The following is an 18,116-nucleotide window of genomic DNA, read 5'->3' as shown; positions in this document are numbered from 1 at the left end:
CGGTCCTACGGATTTTATCGTGTAGAGATTATGAAGAAGATTAAGAACTCTGTCCTGACTTATTTTTATATCCGATAAAGACGGTATATCGGGTGATTCTAGATGCGGTGTTGTACCATCATCCCAGGTAAATACTGACTCGAAATTATCGTTAAAAACGCATGCCATTTCACTACTATCACTAACTGCACAAGTAGCGGTTTTCAAGAACGGAATGGGGGATTTCTGTTTTGACAGGTACTGCCAGAATTTTCCCGGAGATGTTTTAATAAATGTAGTCAAGGATTCATTCCTAATCGCTATTTTGCTCTTGCAATCTCTGCTTTAAATGCCTGGGAAAGGTTTTTAATCCTTTCTTTTGTTACATGTGAGGTTGGATTTGTGCGTTTTGTTCTCATACGTTTCAACTGGTGCTTCATGTGAATAATACTCAGAGATATCCACGGGTTTCTCTTGCAAACTTTCTTGATGCACGTAGGAATGAAGGATATTATGTTCTTGTGAATTATACTTATTTAAACTGTTCCCAAGCTTGATTTACAGATGTTGATTCAAGAGTTACAAAATTACTGAAACCGTCGAAGCCTTGTTCTAGACAGTCGTATTCCTACATCGTCTGCTATAGAAAAAGCAGAGACTAGCGCAGTATTTGCGGGGTGCGGTTTCTGCCACTTGATGGACAGCCGGACGATTACCGTCATATGGTCGGAAAGACCACTCATGACATCACAGCGTGAATGATATTGTGTTGCCGACTGACTCAGAAAGACTAGATCAAGTAGGGATTTTCCGGACTCAGCATTTCTTGTATGCATGCTGACAAGCTAAACCATATTTAGGGAAAATATGTGATCTAAAAAGGCATGGGATAGTGCCACATCAACCGTATTCTCCTTGAAATTTTCCCAGTCTATATGGGGCAGATTGAGATCCCCAGCCGTTATAATTTTCTTTGTTGTGTTAGCAAACAGGGGTATTAAAAAATTCTTTAGTGACTGTGTATAATCTTCAGTACTACCTGGAGTTCTATACGCCGCAGTGACTGTGAAAGAAATATTATCGATTTTCATATTGCACAAGACGCACTCTAGGTCTGGTGGTGACAGTATTTCAATGCAAATAATACTAGATTTGCAAAAAATGGCAACACCTCCACCTCTGGTTCCGCCAGTCTTGACGGCAAGCTGTGTAATTAGGCAGGAGAAGTTCTGTATTATCCACAAACTCGTTTAGCCACGTTTCAGTTACAATGACTATGTCTGGTTCATGCTCAAAAAGGATGCTTTCGAAATGTAAGGTCTTATTCTCTAAACTTTGCACATTCAAATTTATAACAGTTAACAAGTCAGGAAGACGACTCTGTGTGCTCCGGAGTATTATCATTTGAGCTGTGACGAGAGGCCTGATAAGCCACACGCGTCGCAGAATCATTGTCCCAGTAGTACGCCTTATCATTGACATATAACTTGTGCACTGGACACACACGTGTTCCATTCAGCTTGTCATTTTTGGTACTTTACCAGATATTTTCTGCGATAAATCATACCATTTGCAAAATCTTAACTGACAGAAATGCCCATATATTTAAGTTTTTTGCAGTTTTGCAGAATTGCAATCTTTTCTTTGAAGTCGTATAATCGGAAAATCACTGGCCGGCATTATGCCCCTCTTTTTCCTATGCGATGCATTCGTTTTAGACTGGTAGGGTTGACGCCAACCACAGTGAATAGCTTTTCATTTACAGCTTTTGACAGATCATCAGGGGTTTCATCTTCTTGTTTGGGCAGTCCAAATACGATCAAGTTATTACGCCACTGGCGATTTTTCAAATCGTCAACCCTTTTGGAAAGCTGAGTGATGTCTTTTCTTAAGTCGTTGACTACTTCTTGTGTCTCGGTTACAGTGGAAAGTGCAGATTCAAGTTTATTTAGACGGTCTTCCGAGATTTTTTATAGCAGTACCATTTTCCTCAGCGTCCTTTTGTACTGCTCGCTGGTCTGCTTGCTTTTGCACTGCTCGCGCTTAATATCACCAAACGTTCTCATATGTTCCTTTTGTGTTAGGAGAATTTGTTCCAGCTTCTCATCAACGTTAGGGGAACCCGGGTTCAACTCAACATCTCCACTTGTTAAAAGCTTAAGAAATACGAACCAGCAATCACATAAAATCAAGAACAGTGTGCATGGGCACGGCACAACAATAAGAGACAAATGGTTGATTCGAAACGAAGGTGCACTCTGTCTTACCTGCAGACAGGCAAAGATGAGCACATTTGAGGCCACGTTCGGATGTGTGCCGTGCCCACAACTGAGTAGGATCCAGATGCTTGCTTATGTAGACAGTCGGCGGAACCGTGGTCGACGGTGATTGGTGAAAGCTTCTGGATTAAATTTTAGACAGCGCACTTTGCCGTCACTGATGGCGGCTGAAGTTAAGGCTCGGCAATCGGCTTGTACTCCATGGATCCAGCTCAGTAAACATAGTAGATGACATTGTAAATGAACCGTTCAGTAGCGGAACCTGCAGACAGGCAAAGATGAGCACATTTAAGGCTATGTTTGGATGTGTGCCGTGCCCGGCCGCAATGCCCCGCCAAAAAAAATCTAGAAAACTTCTTCGTAAAAACTTCTTAAGAACACATTTAAACATTTTTATTTTTTGGAAATGGCTCCTTATATGAAGCCTAGACTAAAGATCACTGTGTATATATTTAGAACTCTCTAAAATCAACCATTGGGATCCCAGCCAAAATAAACAATGGGTCCAGTTGGAAAAGTTCCACTTGAAACCAATGTGTCGAAAACCAAATGTGTTTTCAGCACCCATTGGGCTCGACCAGTTGAGCCCAACTGGTGCTTCCAATTAGAAATAATTGGCCACCCAACCAGACGAAATGGCCCACCAACTAAGTTGGCATACCTATTCGACTCAAATGGTTTGAACTGGTCAGCAAAAAAATATATAATTGCATTGTAACCAAATGGCCTTTCTTCTATGACTGCTGTGAGACTGCTGCCAACATTTCTACAAGAGAACTATTATAAATACACATCGTTATGAAAATCAAGAGACACCAACAAACATGCATTACACACAAGGAGTCAAACACTGTATACAAACACAAGTTCTTAATGTATACCCACAAAGCACACTTTTGCAGTCATTTATATATACCGTCTAGCTGGAGGCAGTGGTGGCTGAACATTAAGTAAAGCTATCTTATTTAAGAACGCCGGCAGTGACGATGGAAGTAATGAAAAGTATTCAAGAGATTAAGCGGCTACTATATCTCTTTTACAAGAACGTAATTAGCCTAGTGTTGTGTTTTATAGCCAGCTAAATATATATACAGAATGAAGGACATCATTGACTTAGACTTTCCAATTGGATCACCCAGTTAAAACCAACTGGAGCTTCCAGTTGGGAGATCAGCTTCAATTGGTTCTCTTGGGTACAACAAGGAACCCCAATTGGTTTCAAATGGTTCCAGTTGGGTGATACAACTGGGAGTGCCGAAATAAATTGGAACCTCACAAACCAGTTGGGTAATCCAGTTGGAAACGCGGAACCAATTGGAATGCCCAACTGGAACTAGGGAAACCAAATAGGCTACCCAGTTGGGTTCATGAACCCAACTGGCTGACCATTTGGGTCCAACTGATTCCAACTGGAATCGAATGGTATGCCCTACTGGACCCATTGTTCTTTTTTTTTCTGGGCTATTTCATTAGGTTTAGTGCGCATGCTTTTTTTAGAGCTGCAGATTTTGTTTGCTCAGATATGTGCAGCAGAGGTCAAACTGCAAAGGGCGGGAAGCTGCCCTTTGCAGCATAAATACACTATGCAAATGAGGCAAGAAAACCCATTTCATCAGTCTCTGAACATAGTTTATTATATAAGTGTGCAATAAAAAAAACTAAAATGCTTGCCAATTAAAACTGGAAGCAGCAGGATGCTTGTTTTGCAGGGGCCGCCTTCCAGACTTCTCTTATACAGAAAAGTTTCATACCTGCAGTTTCATATCTGCATACGTTTTCAGGTAAACAACTCGTCAGAGAAATTTTAAAACATTGAGTGGAAAATGTGTATTTAGAGAAGTTTTCAAAACGTTTATGAGTAAACCTCTTTTGTCATGTTTTTAAAACATTTGTGAATAAACCTCTTTTGTCAGTGCATTTTTAAAATGTTTGTGGATAAACCTCTATTCCTGAGATGCCTATTAAATGTTTCAATCTAGAGTTAGATGTTACTAGATGTTTGGAGTTGTTTGAAGATGTTTTATAGAAGTTATAAGTTGCATGGGTACCACTACTCCCGGGCACGGCAGCATATACTTAACTTCTGATTCCGTAAAGGAAGGACTGGTTGGCAAGCCCTACTTGATATATACTTTCAGCAAAGTGTGCCATTCTGGCGTCATGCCAGGAGAATGGAAACATTCCATAGTGGTTCCAGTACCCAAGTCAGGCCAGCCTCCAGTATCTTTCTCGGCCCTTCATCCAATTTCCCTCATGCCTAACATCTGCAAGCTCATTCTCGCCGTACGATTGTCATGGTGGCTATAATCCCATGATTGATACCCGAATTTCCAAATCAGTTTCCGCCCACAAAATGGAATGGAGGACTGTCTTGCTACTTTAGCTGCTGACGTGCTTCACCACTCTCCGCAGAGTCTTGTTCGAATCGTATGTGATCGTCAGATATAACAAAGGCATATAACATCCTTCACTCTGCCATTCCTGCCTCCTTTCGAACTCAGTCTCCCTCACCAGTTTGTCCTCTCCATTCACGCCTTTTAGCAAATCAAACGTTCAGTGTGCGTGTCTATGGAAAGACTTTTGGTAAATTAATTCACTTTCAATAGAGGAGTGCCCCAGGGCTCGTTTCTTGCCCCTGCATTATTTAATGTAGCTTTTATTCGTCTTGTTCGAGCCCTAGACACTGTCCCTTCCAATCAGTGCGCTTGCGTATGCCGTTGATATAACCTTGTGGTGCTGTCATCCAGATGCGACTATCCATAAGTTCATCCTCCAGCCCGCGCTGGATGTATTGAAATCTTGCCTCCCACCTCTAGGTCTGACCCTCTCACATACTAAAAAGTGTTTCATTTGCATTGGAAATAAAGCCGGCTCACGGAAAGCTTCTTCCTTAAATTTTAAGATAGTTCTCCGATTCCTCAGGTAGAAACTGTTCGAATTCTTGGCCTTCTTCATAATTCTGGGACTGGCCCCCATGGCTAACAGCCACCCATAAATCGGCTCACACTACTGTAGGTCTGATTCGTTGCATAGCTATGTGCTCTGGTGGCGCGCATGCTCACACGGCCCACTAGGCTGTGCGCTCATCCTTCAGGCACTGATAATATATCAGGCACAATTTCAACATCTCACCTACAGACAGTGGGAATCCCTTGAATTAAGCAATCAGTCATGACGCTATGCGTGCCATAAAATATTTGGCCCGTTTAACACTCATACCAGTGCCACAGGAGTTCGCCCAACTTAACACACCAAGTGAACTCATCGACCAACACGTGGCAAACAGAGCTCGCAAACATTCTCTAGCTTCAACTTCGTTTAAAGACATTCGCTCTGTTGTCATACTGCCAGCTCACAGACAATCACCCCACTGTTCCCCGTCATTATCAGCCACGTATCTGACTGCAGTGTGCATATTGTCCAAGGATGCATCACATACTGCAGAGAGGGGAGTTACTGCTCTGTATAGTCCCTCCCATTCGCCTCTGAACTCTCGCGTGACATATACCGCTTTCCTGCTGCTTCGCTCTTAAGTTCTCGAAGTACACTCTCTCACCGGCGACTGCACTGCGCACGGCAATAAACCTGCCTACATGCACCAGACGCCGCCGAAGGGTCAATGGCAGGGCGTGTTGTTCTGGCGCTTAAAACTGTTCATTTAATAACTGCTATGCGCAAGTACTATAATCGCCTTAAAATGTTACTCTAGATTGCAGTGGCACGTCTCCCTCATGACTACAAAGAAGCAAACCAGAAGGCACGCTCTAAATGGCAAGAAAAGTTTGCAATTCAGTATCATTCTAAGGTACACTGGGGCATCGGGAAAAGAAAGTAAAACTGAGTAGGAACTTAAGCTGCCCTCAGTCTTGGGCAACAGACAGAAGACATTGAATGGAGCCAACAGCCTCTTCAGAATTCTTCTGAATCTATGTGCTTGAACGATACACAGGCTGATTTTGACATCCCACTTGGCTAATGTATGAAGCAAGATCGTCAAGTGTCACATGGTTTCGTTTCCAACTTGCAATCTGTAAGCTTCTACGACAACTAATCAGAGGCAGTGCATATACAAAAAAGTCATTTTTATTTCTTCTCAAAAATCTATTGGTCAGCAAAGTGACTAGTGCGAAACAGCATCTTTTTTTATTGGCACTATACTGGTCGCCCTTAAAGACCGTAAGAAATGGCGCGTACAAAATAATTACAACACATGCAGTTCCAGACACAAAACAAATGTGTTGACAAACACTGTTACAGATTAGAAAATAATCCTGAGTAGCATCTTTAATTTTATTGTCACAATACTGGTCACCTTGTAAACGGCCGTAAGATGTCACGCATACATACAGCTTACTTCCAATACAACAGTTCTAAATACAAAAGTAAGGCATAGAAAAACAGTTAATATTTGGAACACAGTGCTAGAACTCTTAACGGAAAGAAAACATGTTACAGATGCATTAGCTTACTATCCGTTTCTTATGAGGTATTTACTAAGTTAATTGCTGATAGAGTCAGGACAACCTTAAACTTCAATCAACGAAATGGTCAAGCTGGCTTTCTTAAAACGTAGTCGACAACAGACCATATTAACTCTATCAATCAGGTGACAGAGGAATGTGCAGAGTATAATCACCCCCTTTATAGATTAATGGCCTTTGACACAGTTGAAACTAATTCAGCAGTCAATCAGGCATTGCGGAAACAGGGTGTAGAAGAGCATTATATAAAAATTCTGGAAGACATCCATAACTGGTGCATAGCTATCACAGTCCTCTATAACGTCAGCAATAAAACTCCTATAAGAAAGGATTTCAGGCAGGGAGACACGATCTCACCAATACTATTCACTGCCTCTTTACAGGAGGTATTCAGAGGCCTGGATTGGGAACAGTTGGGGATAAGAGTCAATGGAAAATACCTTAGTAATCTGCGAAATGCTGATGATGTTGCGTTGATAAGTAAATCGGGAGATAAACTGAAAACATGATCAATGAGTTACACAGGTAGAGCAGAATGGTTCGTCTTAAATTTAACATGCAGAAAACCAAAGTCATATTCAACTGTCTCGAAAGGGAATAGAAGTTTGCAATTGGTAGCAAGGTGCTGGAAGTAGTAAGGGAATATGTCTACTTAGGGCATGTAGTGACTGCAGATCTGGATCACGAGATTGAAGTAACTATAACATTAAGAATGGGGTGGGCACATTTATCAGGTTCTCTCAGAGTGAATGACAGTTTACCAATATCCATAAAGAGAAACATATATAACAGCTGTATCTTCTTAACAATACTTACGTATGGTACAGAAACGGGGTAACGAAAAGGCTACAGCTTAAACTGAGGATAACGCAGCGAGCTATGCGAAGAAGATCGATAGGTGTAGCATTAAAAGACAGAAAGAAGGCGCAGTGGGTCAGAAAACAAATGAAGGCTAACGACATCATAGCCTTATTCACGTGGAAGAAACTGGCCTGGGCAGGCATGTAACTGAAGGCAAGATAACCAATGGTCGCTAAGGGTAACAGACTGGATCCCAAGAGAAGGCAAGCGTAGTGGGGTGCGGCAGAAAGTTACGTGCGCGGATGAGATTATGACATTTGCAGGGATAGGGTGGCAGCAGCTGGCACAGGACAGGGTTGGTTAGAGAGACATGAGAGAGGCCTTTGTACTGCAGTGGGCGTAATCAGGCTGCTGCTACTGCTGCTGGTGATAATGATACATGTCGCTGAAAAAAGCTTTTGTAAATATAACTGTGAGGATATTTTGGTGTCCAAAAGACATCTCATAGATTTTAGTTTAGTACAATGTAGACATTACCAGCAATGTTGAATGCCATTTACAAAGAATTTGAGAGGAAACGCCATTTGTGTAAGGAAGAGCTCAGAGGCCAAAATAAAGATGCACCCAATGATTAAAATGAATTAAAACATGCATTAGATTCACAAATAATATTAGTCTTTAGCTTTGCTACCACTAATTGCGAGTTCACCTGGATTCCCTGTTCTCAACCGCAGAAAGCCCACTTCCATAAATAAGAGCTCAGCAGCCAGAAAAGAGATGTGCCCAATGATTACAATGAATTAATATGCACATTAGAGTCATAAACGGTGAAAGTTTGCAGCTTTGCTACCGCTGATTTGCAAGTTCACCTGGGTTTACTATTCTCACTATACTGCCTAACCCAGAGTGGACATCAACTTTTCTGAAAATGGTCACACAAACAAAAATAACCCTGAGAAGACAAATATAATGCGGTTTCTAAATTTTGCAAATGCTCCGCAAAGCATTCTGGAACATAAAGAGATACACAGTAATTCACACAAAACAGTCCTTTTCGTCGGGACAAAGTCCATCTTTCCTATGTTGTGTGGCCATTGTTTTATAAGCAGCTCGTCGCGTTTCCCTCAAGGAATGCAAAATAAAGTTAATCTTTTTCCAGCCCGCTTTAACATTGAAATACGTAGCAGCACCACAACACGCAGTGTGGGCACGTGCCTGCGGACACTGCATGATGCAGGCTAATCACGACAGTGTAAAAATAAAAAGAAGCAAAACAAGTTTTTGCACCTCCTGGTGACACGGTGAACATGTGAAGGGGCATTCTGGTGCCTGCAGCCACTGAGTGGGCAGAAAAACCTGCTCCCCACTCTCTTTAACGAGGCCAGCATAAGAGAGCGAGGAGGAAGATGCTGGGAAGGGGAAATCCAGAAGACATGGGGGGGAGGGGCGGAGGCAAAGATCTCACATTTTTGCTTTTTACATCCGCTGTACCAACAACAGTTCGGAAATATGCCAGCCCGATACCATGATTGTTTGGAATATTGTTTTTTCTATGTTGAGCAGAAATTAACACAAAGGACATGAAGTCGCTTGAGAGCAAAAGGAGCATTTCCTCCTCTCAACTACTGTCCAAGGACACACAGAATTAGGTTATATGTAGTAATTAAGAGTAAGCTTACTCACAAACCTTCAGTGCAAAAAGTGCATGCCCATATCTACGCAGTTGTGTGACACAAGTTTCTTAAATATCTTCAATCATTATGGCAATTACATCCCACACCTATAGCTTTCACAATTTAGCTATCCTGCTATATTTGCGAAGCCATGTGGTCTACAACAGTGGCCGACATTTCATTGACATTTCACTTTTCTTAATGGCATGCTCTCCATGAATTTTGCATGACTATTTTTGGAAAGCTAAAGGGAAGAATGATGCAGCAAGTAATGAGGACAATGGGAAAGTACACACACACAAAAACGCCAACTTTATAAACATTGTTTGGCTGCCACTACACCCAATTTATACAAGGCAACACGCCCCACACACGTGTCCACTCCTGCTGTCCTCGTTACTTGATGCTGCGCCATTCTTCCCTTTAGCATGTCTGACCAACTTGCCCAATCCTATGCACTTCTTAATTTATTTTCTACAATATTCTACCACCCCTAACTGGTTATTGAATAGGCATGCAAATTTGTGCTTAGTAGTGTAAAACCGGAATTTAATGCTCGATTGATTTGAATGTACAGCTGAGTACCATTCCACCAAATAAACCCTTTATGTGCAGGTGTCTCTAATTACTTCAATACTCTTTTTCAACCATCAAGAACATGAGGATGCCAAACTAAATAGCAACACCACCTAAATGATGCTGCCACCCCAGGGTTGTTTATGATTTTAACCTTCTGCATGCAACGTGTAAGGCATATTTCACTAGTTTCTCCGTTAGTTTATTGCTTGTTCCTTGCATGTCACATCAGGTTGTGGTAGAAAGACTCACTTTCCTCAGGAAAAGAAAGTGAAGAGCATTGTCAATCAACACGTCTCATTTGTGAGCAGATGAAAGAAGAGAACGAAAACAAATGCCGATAATTTTATAGAACTGCTGGGATAACGGTATTCATAAATATATATATATATATATATATATATATATGGCCAATGCGGTGGCTCTTCTGCTGACCCAAAAGACGCGGGTTCGATTCCGGCCGAAATGGTCGAATTTCGATGGAGGCGAAATTCAAAAGGCTTGTGTACTGTGCGATGTTGGTACACAGAACCTCAGGTGGTCGAAATTTCCGGAGTCCTCCACTACCGCATCTCTCATAGCCTGAGTAGCGTTGGAATGTTAAACCCCATAAATGTATACATATATATATAATTAAAACAGGTTTAGAAGCTCTGCTGTTCACACAGTGCAGCCACCCCATATAGTGATGAACCAACCTGCCCAATCAACATTTCTGTTTCAGCAAACTTAAATATTCCTTGCCGAGACGAAGACGACGAACGTGCAGATGTGCGCACACAAATTATCTAAAGTGTTATGGATCCATAAAGAAGGAAATGCTTGCAATCATATCCCATCAATAAGAGTAGCAGTGCTTGGTTTTGTTTTGTTTCAGTTCTTTGACCCGTCGCTCTTTGCAACATCTGCACTCTAAGCACGGCTGAATTCATAATTTTTATTTGTTTTTAGTTCATCTCTGTCTTCTAGTGCCATATCTTTCAGCCCATAAATTTAAAAACACTATAAATAGAGCGACCAGTTGATATTCGGAGTATGTCTGTGTCATGTCCACAATGTGCTTGCACTCCCACCATGTTTAAAGGCAGTCACCTCGTTGCAGTGCTCACACTTGCATGGACGCTCAGCCATGTGGTTACGAAGGTGGTGCATCAGGGTGATCTTGAGACCAAAGCTGCAGACATCTTTAGCTTTCTGTGGGCACCACATCCTTATACTTTGTATGGATGAGAAAAATTTTATTGATTTGATTACAAATCCTGGAAACTGTTACAGCACACAATTACAACTGATAAAACACTCCCAAGCAGCAAATAAACCATTTGTGACCTAACCAACTTTATGAAAAAAAGCAGATATAATACTGAAGTGCAAATCTGAGAGTGCAATGGAATACTGGCTACACGGGGGGTTCATCTGAAAACAAAGAGACGCACCAACAAGTAGCCTACATCTTCACTGTGAAGGACCCCATGCTGGGGGCAGAAGCATCAAGTAAGACCTTTTTTCTGGTTGGCGCCTCTGTTTTCAAAAGTATTAATGCTCACAACATTAGCTAAATCTAAGGATGGGGTAGATGTTTCTTCAAGATTACTGGTTTTTAACAAATGCAACTACGCTAGCTGTTTATAAATTGACATAGTTTATCTCAATGGCATCTTGAGAAATGCAGCCACCAAAGCAAGTTGTCTTGAATTTCCGTAAGCAGAGCATAATATACAAGGGCATGCTACAGAAATGCTGAAATATCCCAAAACTGACACTGTAAAATGGAATGAGAACAACAGCTGCTGTTGAGACAGTGAGGTGATTGCCTTCAAATCTATACAGCATGTTTGTCAAGACTGGCAATGCAATTTGTAATAAAGATATGCCACATGCAAGAACAGCGGATTATTCAACAGATAATGCACATCAATGTGCAAATCACAACACATGCATATCACTGCAAAAAAGAATATTTTTATTTTTCAGCATGATATTCAAGAATACAATCTAGTTAATGTTTCTTGTTTCGAATATCTTGGCGTTTCTATGTCGCACGATTTAAAATGGCACAATCACGTAGAATGAGTATGCTCAGCAGCACAAAAGAAACTGGGTTTTCTAAGAGCAAAACTGCGAAAGACAACAAAAGATGTTAAGCTGCAGGCTTACAGATCTCTTATTCGACCCTCCCTAAAATATTCATTAGCAGCATGGGCGCCCCATCAAAAGGTATTGGGGGCCAAGATAGAGAAGGTGCAACGCCAGGCGGCACGCTTTATTTGTTCGAAATATAGAAGGACAGAAATTCTTGCGGTCTTGATTTATTGGAAGATAGGTGCAAGAAGCAGAGTTAAAACGTTATTTCGAATAATTCACGGCAAACTAAAAAATAATAAAAATTTGTACTTAAAACCTCCAGGCAGACAGAGCTCCCACTTAAATCATAGTGAAGCGATTCAACCGTAACTGTCCTGAAACCAATGCCTGTGGTTGTTCGTATTTCCCAGAGGCAATAGAGCTGTGGAACAAGCTGCTTGCAGAAATTGTTCGCAGTTCTGATAACGCATTGTTTGCAAATGCAATCAAGGTCCATTACTAACATCTGTACCCTGTGGATATCGCAGTGCATTTCTTTTGTTTTTTTTTTCTGTTTAGTGCGTGCGGCAGATGGCTGATCATTTGAATACGTGTCTTATAGCCTGTATATCGTATCCTGTGTTGTATCCATAGGACACTGCAGTGCATGTGCATATTTCTTTTTGTATCTGGCTCTTTATGTTTGTATGAATGTTATGTGTAACATCACTATTTGTAATGACCCTCAACTGAAGGTTGACAGTATTTCTAATAATGGTAATAATAATCTAGTGCAGTAAAGCCTTCATTTTTAAAAACTTAAACCAAGAGCAAACTCTGAAAACCAGAAAACAAAAGCGAGCAATGTTTATCATCAGGCAGCTAAGGTTTGTTTCTCTGCTCTTAATTCCCTACAGCCACAACATGAGCATGGAAAGAATAATGAAACAGCATGCTTCTCTGGTGGCATCAAACTCACAAAAAAAAGCTAAATTGCTCTGACGTAAGTAGGTCAGTTTGCTAGCTAGTGCCAAACACTGCAACCAAAATTCACGCACATTATTCAATGCGCTGAAACTAATAAAATTATGACACGATCACACCTGCAGATGCCAGGATTTCAGTCTCATTCATGATAGTACCAGCTTGGTATGCTCAGGTTTCTTAAGGAGGAGTGAAAGCAACAGAAGGATTGCCCTATGCAGATGTACTTTGAAGGCATGCAAATTTGCAACTTTTTTCTCAAGAAGGCAAATTAAAAAGACAAGATAGCTAGAAATGATTTTAACATCTAATGTTGCGAAAAGGTATCAAAACTTTGAGGAACTGTGATTTTTGAAGCGTGTTTGTTGTTCTCATGGCGTTTTCAACTCTGTTTTTCTTTAAACATCATTGTGCAGAACTGACACTGATAAGGTCTTTCACTCTTATGGGCTCGCACATGCTTAGCAAGGGTTGTACTCTGTGTAAAGGCCATGGGGCAGAGCTGGCACTGGAATGGTCTCTCACCCGTGTGGGTGCGAAGGTGTTTCACCAGTGTGCCTTTTTCAGCAAAGCTGTTCCCACAGTGGTCACAGTTGTATGGACGCTCACCCGTGTGGGTACGAAGATGTTGCTGCAGGTTGCCCTTTAGAGCAAAGCTGCTGTTACAGTGGTCACACTTGTATGGACGTTCACCCGTGTGGGTGCGAAGGTGAGGCACCAGGTGGTACTTTTGAGAAAAGCTGCTGTCACAGTTGTCACATTTGTATGGACGCTCACCCGTGTGGGTACGAAGGTGTCGGCCCAGGTGGCGCTTCTGACCAAATTTGCTCCCGCAGTGGTCACACTTGTATCGACGCTCATCCGTGTGGGTAGGAAGGTGGATCCTCAGGGTGCTCTTGAGAGCAAAGCTGCTGTCACAGTGGCCACACTTGTATGGATGCCCACCAGTCTTCGTACGTGGGTGGTTTTTCAGGGTGACCTTTTGAGCAAAGCTACTTCCGTATTGGTTACACTTGGAGGGACGGTCATCCAAATGGTTGGGAAGATGCTGCTCTTGGCGGTTTTTCTTCGTGACGCTCCGATTGCAGTGGGGGGACTGGTGCAGCTGCTGACTCATGTTCTCCCCAGACAGCACTCCGAGCTTGGGATCAGCTGTGACCAGGACTGCACCTAGAAAGGCAGGGTGTTTTCAGAGAAATACGAGACCATGCGTGTTATAACAAATTTGGCAATATTACACATTTACTTTAGTTTTTTTTTCAAGGTGGATGGGTTGACCATCAAAACAAAAAGAAGAGTTTTTAAATAAAATTTGCTAGTATTTATAAATTTCCATGAAGCTGGAGGGAGAATATTTTAACTTTCAAACAACTACTCAGAGCAACAAGCATACTCTGTAGCCAACTTAAGTCGTAGCAACTTAGACAAAGTGCTCGTGTAATACCTGCCTTAATGGAGATCTGCCAAGCCTGCCCAAGAGTTTTTGACAAATAATATCCATGAGCTTTCACTAGAAACACAGTACACTGGCAATGAGCGTATTCCTTCTCTCTATTAAAGTAAAGTAAAAAAATTATGCAATAAATCTAATAAATCTAGCATAGTGATGGCTGGTAGTTCGATGAAATAAATGCAGAACGGAAGCACTCACATTGAAAACCTCAAGGACAAAACCAATTCTGTCAGCAGTGTCACCAAAATAAAACTTAGCACTAAAGATAAACATGAATCATTAATAGCAAATCACAATAGACCAAACTAGATAAGAATTCCCCAAAGCAAATAGGATCAGAAGCACAAGCATCAGAAGTTTCTATAGACATCAGATGAAACAGTAGAGATAAAAATTGCCGCACATCATCTGAAGGCATACCAAAAGGTATTACTACTGCTGTGCACACCTCACATTATAAAGAAGTTGTACGCAGAAGCATACAGAAAACAATAAGTCATTAAATAATGAGACACAGAAGCTCAAAAGGGTGACAGAACTACAATGGAAACTGAAGAGCTAAACTGGTGAGGCTACAGCACAAAAAGCAAGACAGAGTATGATGCAGAAAAGGCACAGCCACACAAACACATGCACGTTTAATACTGCAGTTTTTTTTTGCTCTGTACCCTCTAGCTTGCATCTGCAACTTGTGCTGCAGTCTACTGGATCACAAGGTTTCCTCAGCAATCATGCACAATTCCATCTGAAAAATGTTTCACAATATCCATTGTTCACTTTGGAAAGACAGTTGGTTTGCTTATAGTGTTTAACATCGCACAGCAACTCAGGCTATAAGGGATGCCATAGGGAAGAGATCCAGGTAATTTCAACCACCTAGGGTTGAAACTGCACATTACATTACATATTACATGGCATCCTAGCATTTTGCATCCATCAAAATGTGACCACAGCGGCTGGGATCGAACCCGTGTCTTTCGAGTCAGCAGCCGAGCACCCTAACTGCTGAGACACCTTGGCTGGTTGCTGTAAGGATGAGGTAGTGTTCCAGGCATTAACAAGGCAGGGTCTGATACGTCCGATTTTGTGCAATGACACCACAGTCCGAGATCACTGGCTATGCTATTTTACATTATGAACATCAAGCAGGTCAGCCTGCAAATGCTGGAAGCAGTGGTTTTAGAAAATGGTCCTTTGGGCAGCTTGTGTACTCATTGGTCGCCAATATTCGTTTCGATGCCTGCAATACGAAACAGAACAAAAAGTTTGTTTAGAATAAGAACTGCAAGGCTCCACACCACAGTATTTTGTTAAAGAAGTATAAACACAATTTTGATGGCAGGTTTTCTTCGCTACAGTGATGCAGAAGACACTACTATGCATGAATCACCATGTGACAGTTGCCTATGAACAGTGAATAATTTATAGTCAAATTGTTCGGTCATGCTTCTTCTGTTTCAACAGCTGCATGCTGACTGTGACGTCAACGTGTGTATATAGATCACGTGAGGCATGACAAAACTGCAATATGATTGCTCCTTCTGCATTCGTTGTCATTATATCAGTTGAGGCAGGCTAGGTTTAGCATTATAGTGAATTTAAACGAGGAACCAGCAAATTTTATCGCAGTTCTTTCGTGCCTCACACGACTCATAAGCAAGAAAAAAAGCAAGAACAATAGCAATATTTGAATAAAGTAACCTGCCAAGCTCTTTTAACAATCATCCAATATCTCCGACAAGCATCCACGCAAAGCTGCTTAAATTAGCATGAAGCCTTATGGCACACTTTGAGGCAATTAATTTTTATCCTTAATAGCACAGTTTTAGACAGCTACTCAATAGCATGGGCTACAAAACATAGAAGACATGATCAAATGAAAGCAACTGCACAATCACTTATTGCAGTTTTGCTGCCTTATAGCAATACAAAAATTGTTAATAGTGATCAAACACTTTTTGGAGAGGCCTGTGCAATTTATGTGCACTGGGTACAACATAAAAATGTGCCACATTACTCCACTGACCAATATTAACATTTAACAAAATTAGCTTTCTAATGATCTACTATGTTGAACAATTAAGACACATCAAAACTTTTGAGCTGATAATAAAGTCGTGTGATCAGCTTTCTTAAGTAAACACTTTAACAACAGACTGTATCTTCATCACACAGAAATTTTGTCCAGCAATCATTAATCTGACCAGTTGCACTGCTGACTTAGTGTTTTCCAAACATACCAGTCATAAATCATCTCTTCCAAGCGTCCCGTCCATTGTTACACAGAGTGCCCCACTGTTTTTTTAGTGTGTGATTAGCTTTCTCAAGTAACAAGAAATGCTTTGACAGATTGCTTTTCCTTAAGCAAAAAATTCTGTGCAGTGGTTATGAATGTAGGCAGAGATTCACTTCAGACTTACTCGGATACGACCATACTAATCATAATTCGCCTCTTTCGAGCTTACAGGCTGTTACACTGGGCCACCAGTGGCCAGTTTTCCAGTTTTGCATCCCGAGGGGAACAGTGCTGTTGAGATTCAGATAGCGTGGTCGGGGCTGGAGAAGGGACGAGGAAGATCAGAGACGGCATTATGAGAAAGGCAAGGGAAACTCTACACATCTATTTACATAATATACAAGTAAGAGCGAATGAGAATGCCTACGATGCCCAATCAAGTGAGCAGATGTAGACAGTGCAGAAGCAACAACATACTGCAAATCTCTAGGAGCTGTCGCGAGCTCCCTTAGATACAATGTCAAAGGGAGGCCTCGGTTGTGCTTCCGTGTCAGTAGACACTAGCAACTAGCAAATACTGCAGGTAAAGCGTTACTTGCAAATCCTTATAACAAAGGTGACAACTAAACATCGAAGCAATCTCGTAGTGCCCACGCAAGAAACTACGCCACTTTGGCCCATTAGTTATTTCCCTGTATTTCCGCTCGTCAGCGGACACTCTCACAATGCGCAGGTAAACCTATGTACAAGTGCACGCTGCAAAGCGAGGCTCCAGCGCAGGAGTCCTTAGAAGAGGTCGTCTTTTCGCGAGTCGCACCCTGTGGGGTCGCAGACAGGCTTCAGCAGCTGTGACATGAGAAATACTGAAGGTCTTAAGTGCGCGTTGGCACTCGCGGGCTCCACATGCCATAGAACAGTAATTTGTTCTGCACTCCGGCCGCATGTCCCCGATACCTGGGCAGCATGAAAGAAATGCTTGTATGTATTCCTCTCGATTCCGGAATTTTGACTGGCGAGAAGTGCATGCTACTCTGTGGCTTGCTGCAAGTTTGACTTGCCGTGCAAAAACTGCAGTGTCGCCACAACACGGCAGGTGGCTTTCGCTTTCTCTGAACCTCTCTGGTCAGTTCGGCCTTAGTGCAGTGCCTATCCCATCTGGAGAGCCGCGGTGAGTCTTAGACGATTACACTCTTGACCGGCCTTTGGCCTTACAATGTTTCGGGCCCATACTTTGTCCTCTTTCTGGAGACTACCGCATGGCTTGGCTCTCCTTGCACACAGCCGCCTTCTGGACGCTGCCTTCGCTGTTCTGTGCTGCGCACCTCCCTTTCTCGCAGTGCGCTCATCCTTCACATCTGCTCTTTGACGCAGCACCGAGCCGCATTTCCCACTTGTCTCCCCCAAATTGTCTAGACTGCACTTTACTTTCTGTTGAGCCGAACAACTTGCTCTCCTGAGGCTTGCTATCCGACCTTATGATCCTAACTTCCTGTCCTGCAATTTGATCTAATCCACGCTCTTACACCAAAGCTGCGTTCTGGCCCGAGGTTTCAGCGGTGCATTCAAGTGACTCGCTGTCACTCTTTTACA

The sequence above is a fragment of the Amblyomma americanum genome, chromosome 11, assembly GCF_052857255.1.
Source record: "Amblyomma americanum isolate KBUSLIRL-KWMA chromosome 11, ASM5285725v1, whole genome shotgun sequence".
NCBI classification, from domain to species: domain Eukaryota; kingdom Metazoa; phylum Arthropoda; class Arachnida; order Ixodida; family Ixodidae; genus Amblyomma; species Amblyomma americanum.
This window is presented reverse-complemented; position numbering follows the sequence as displayed.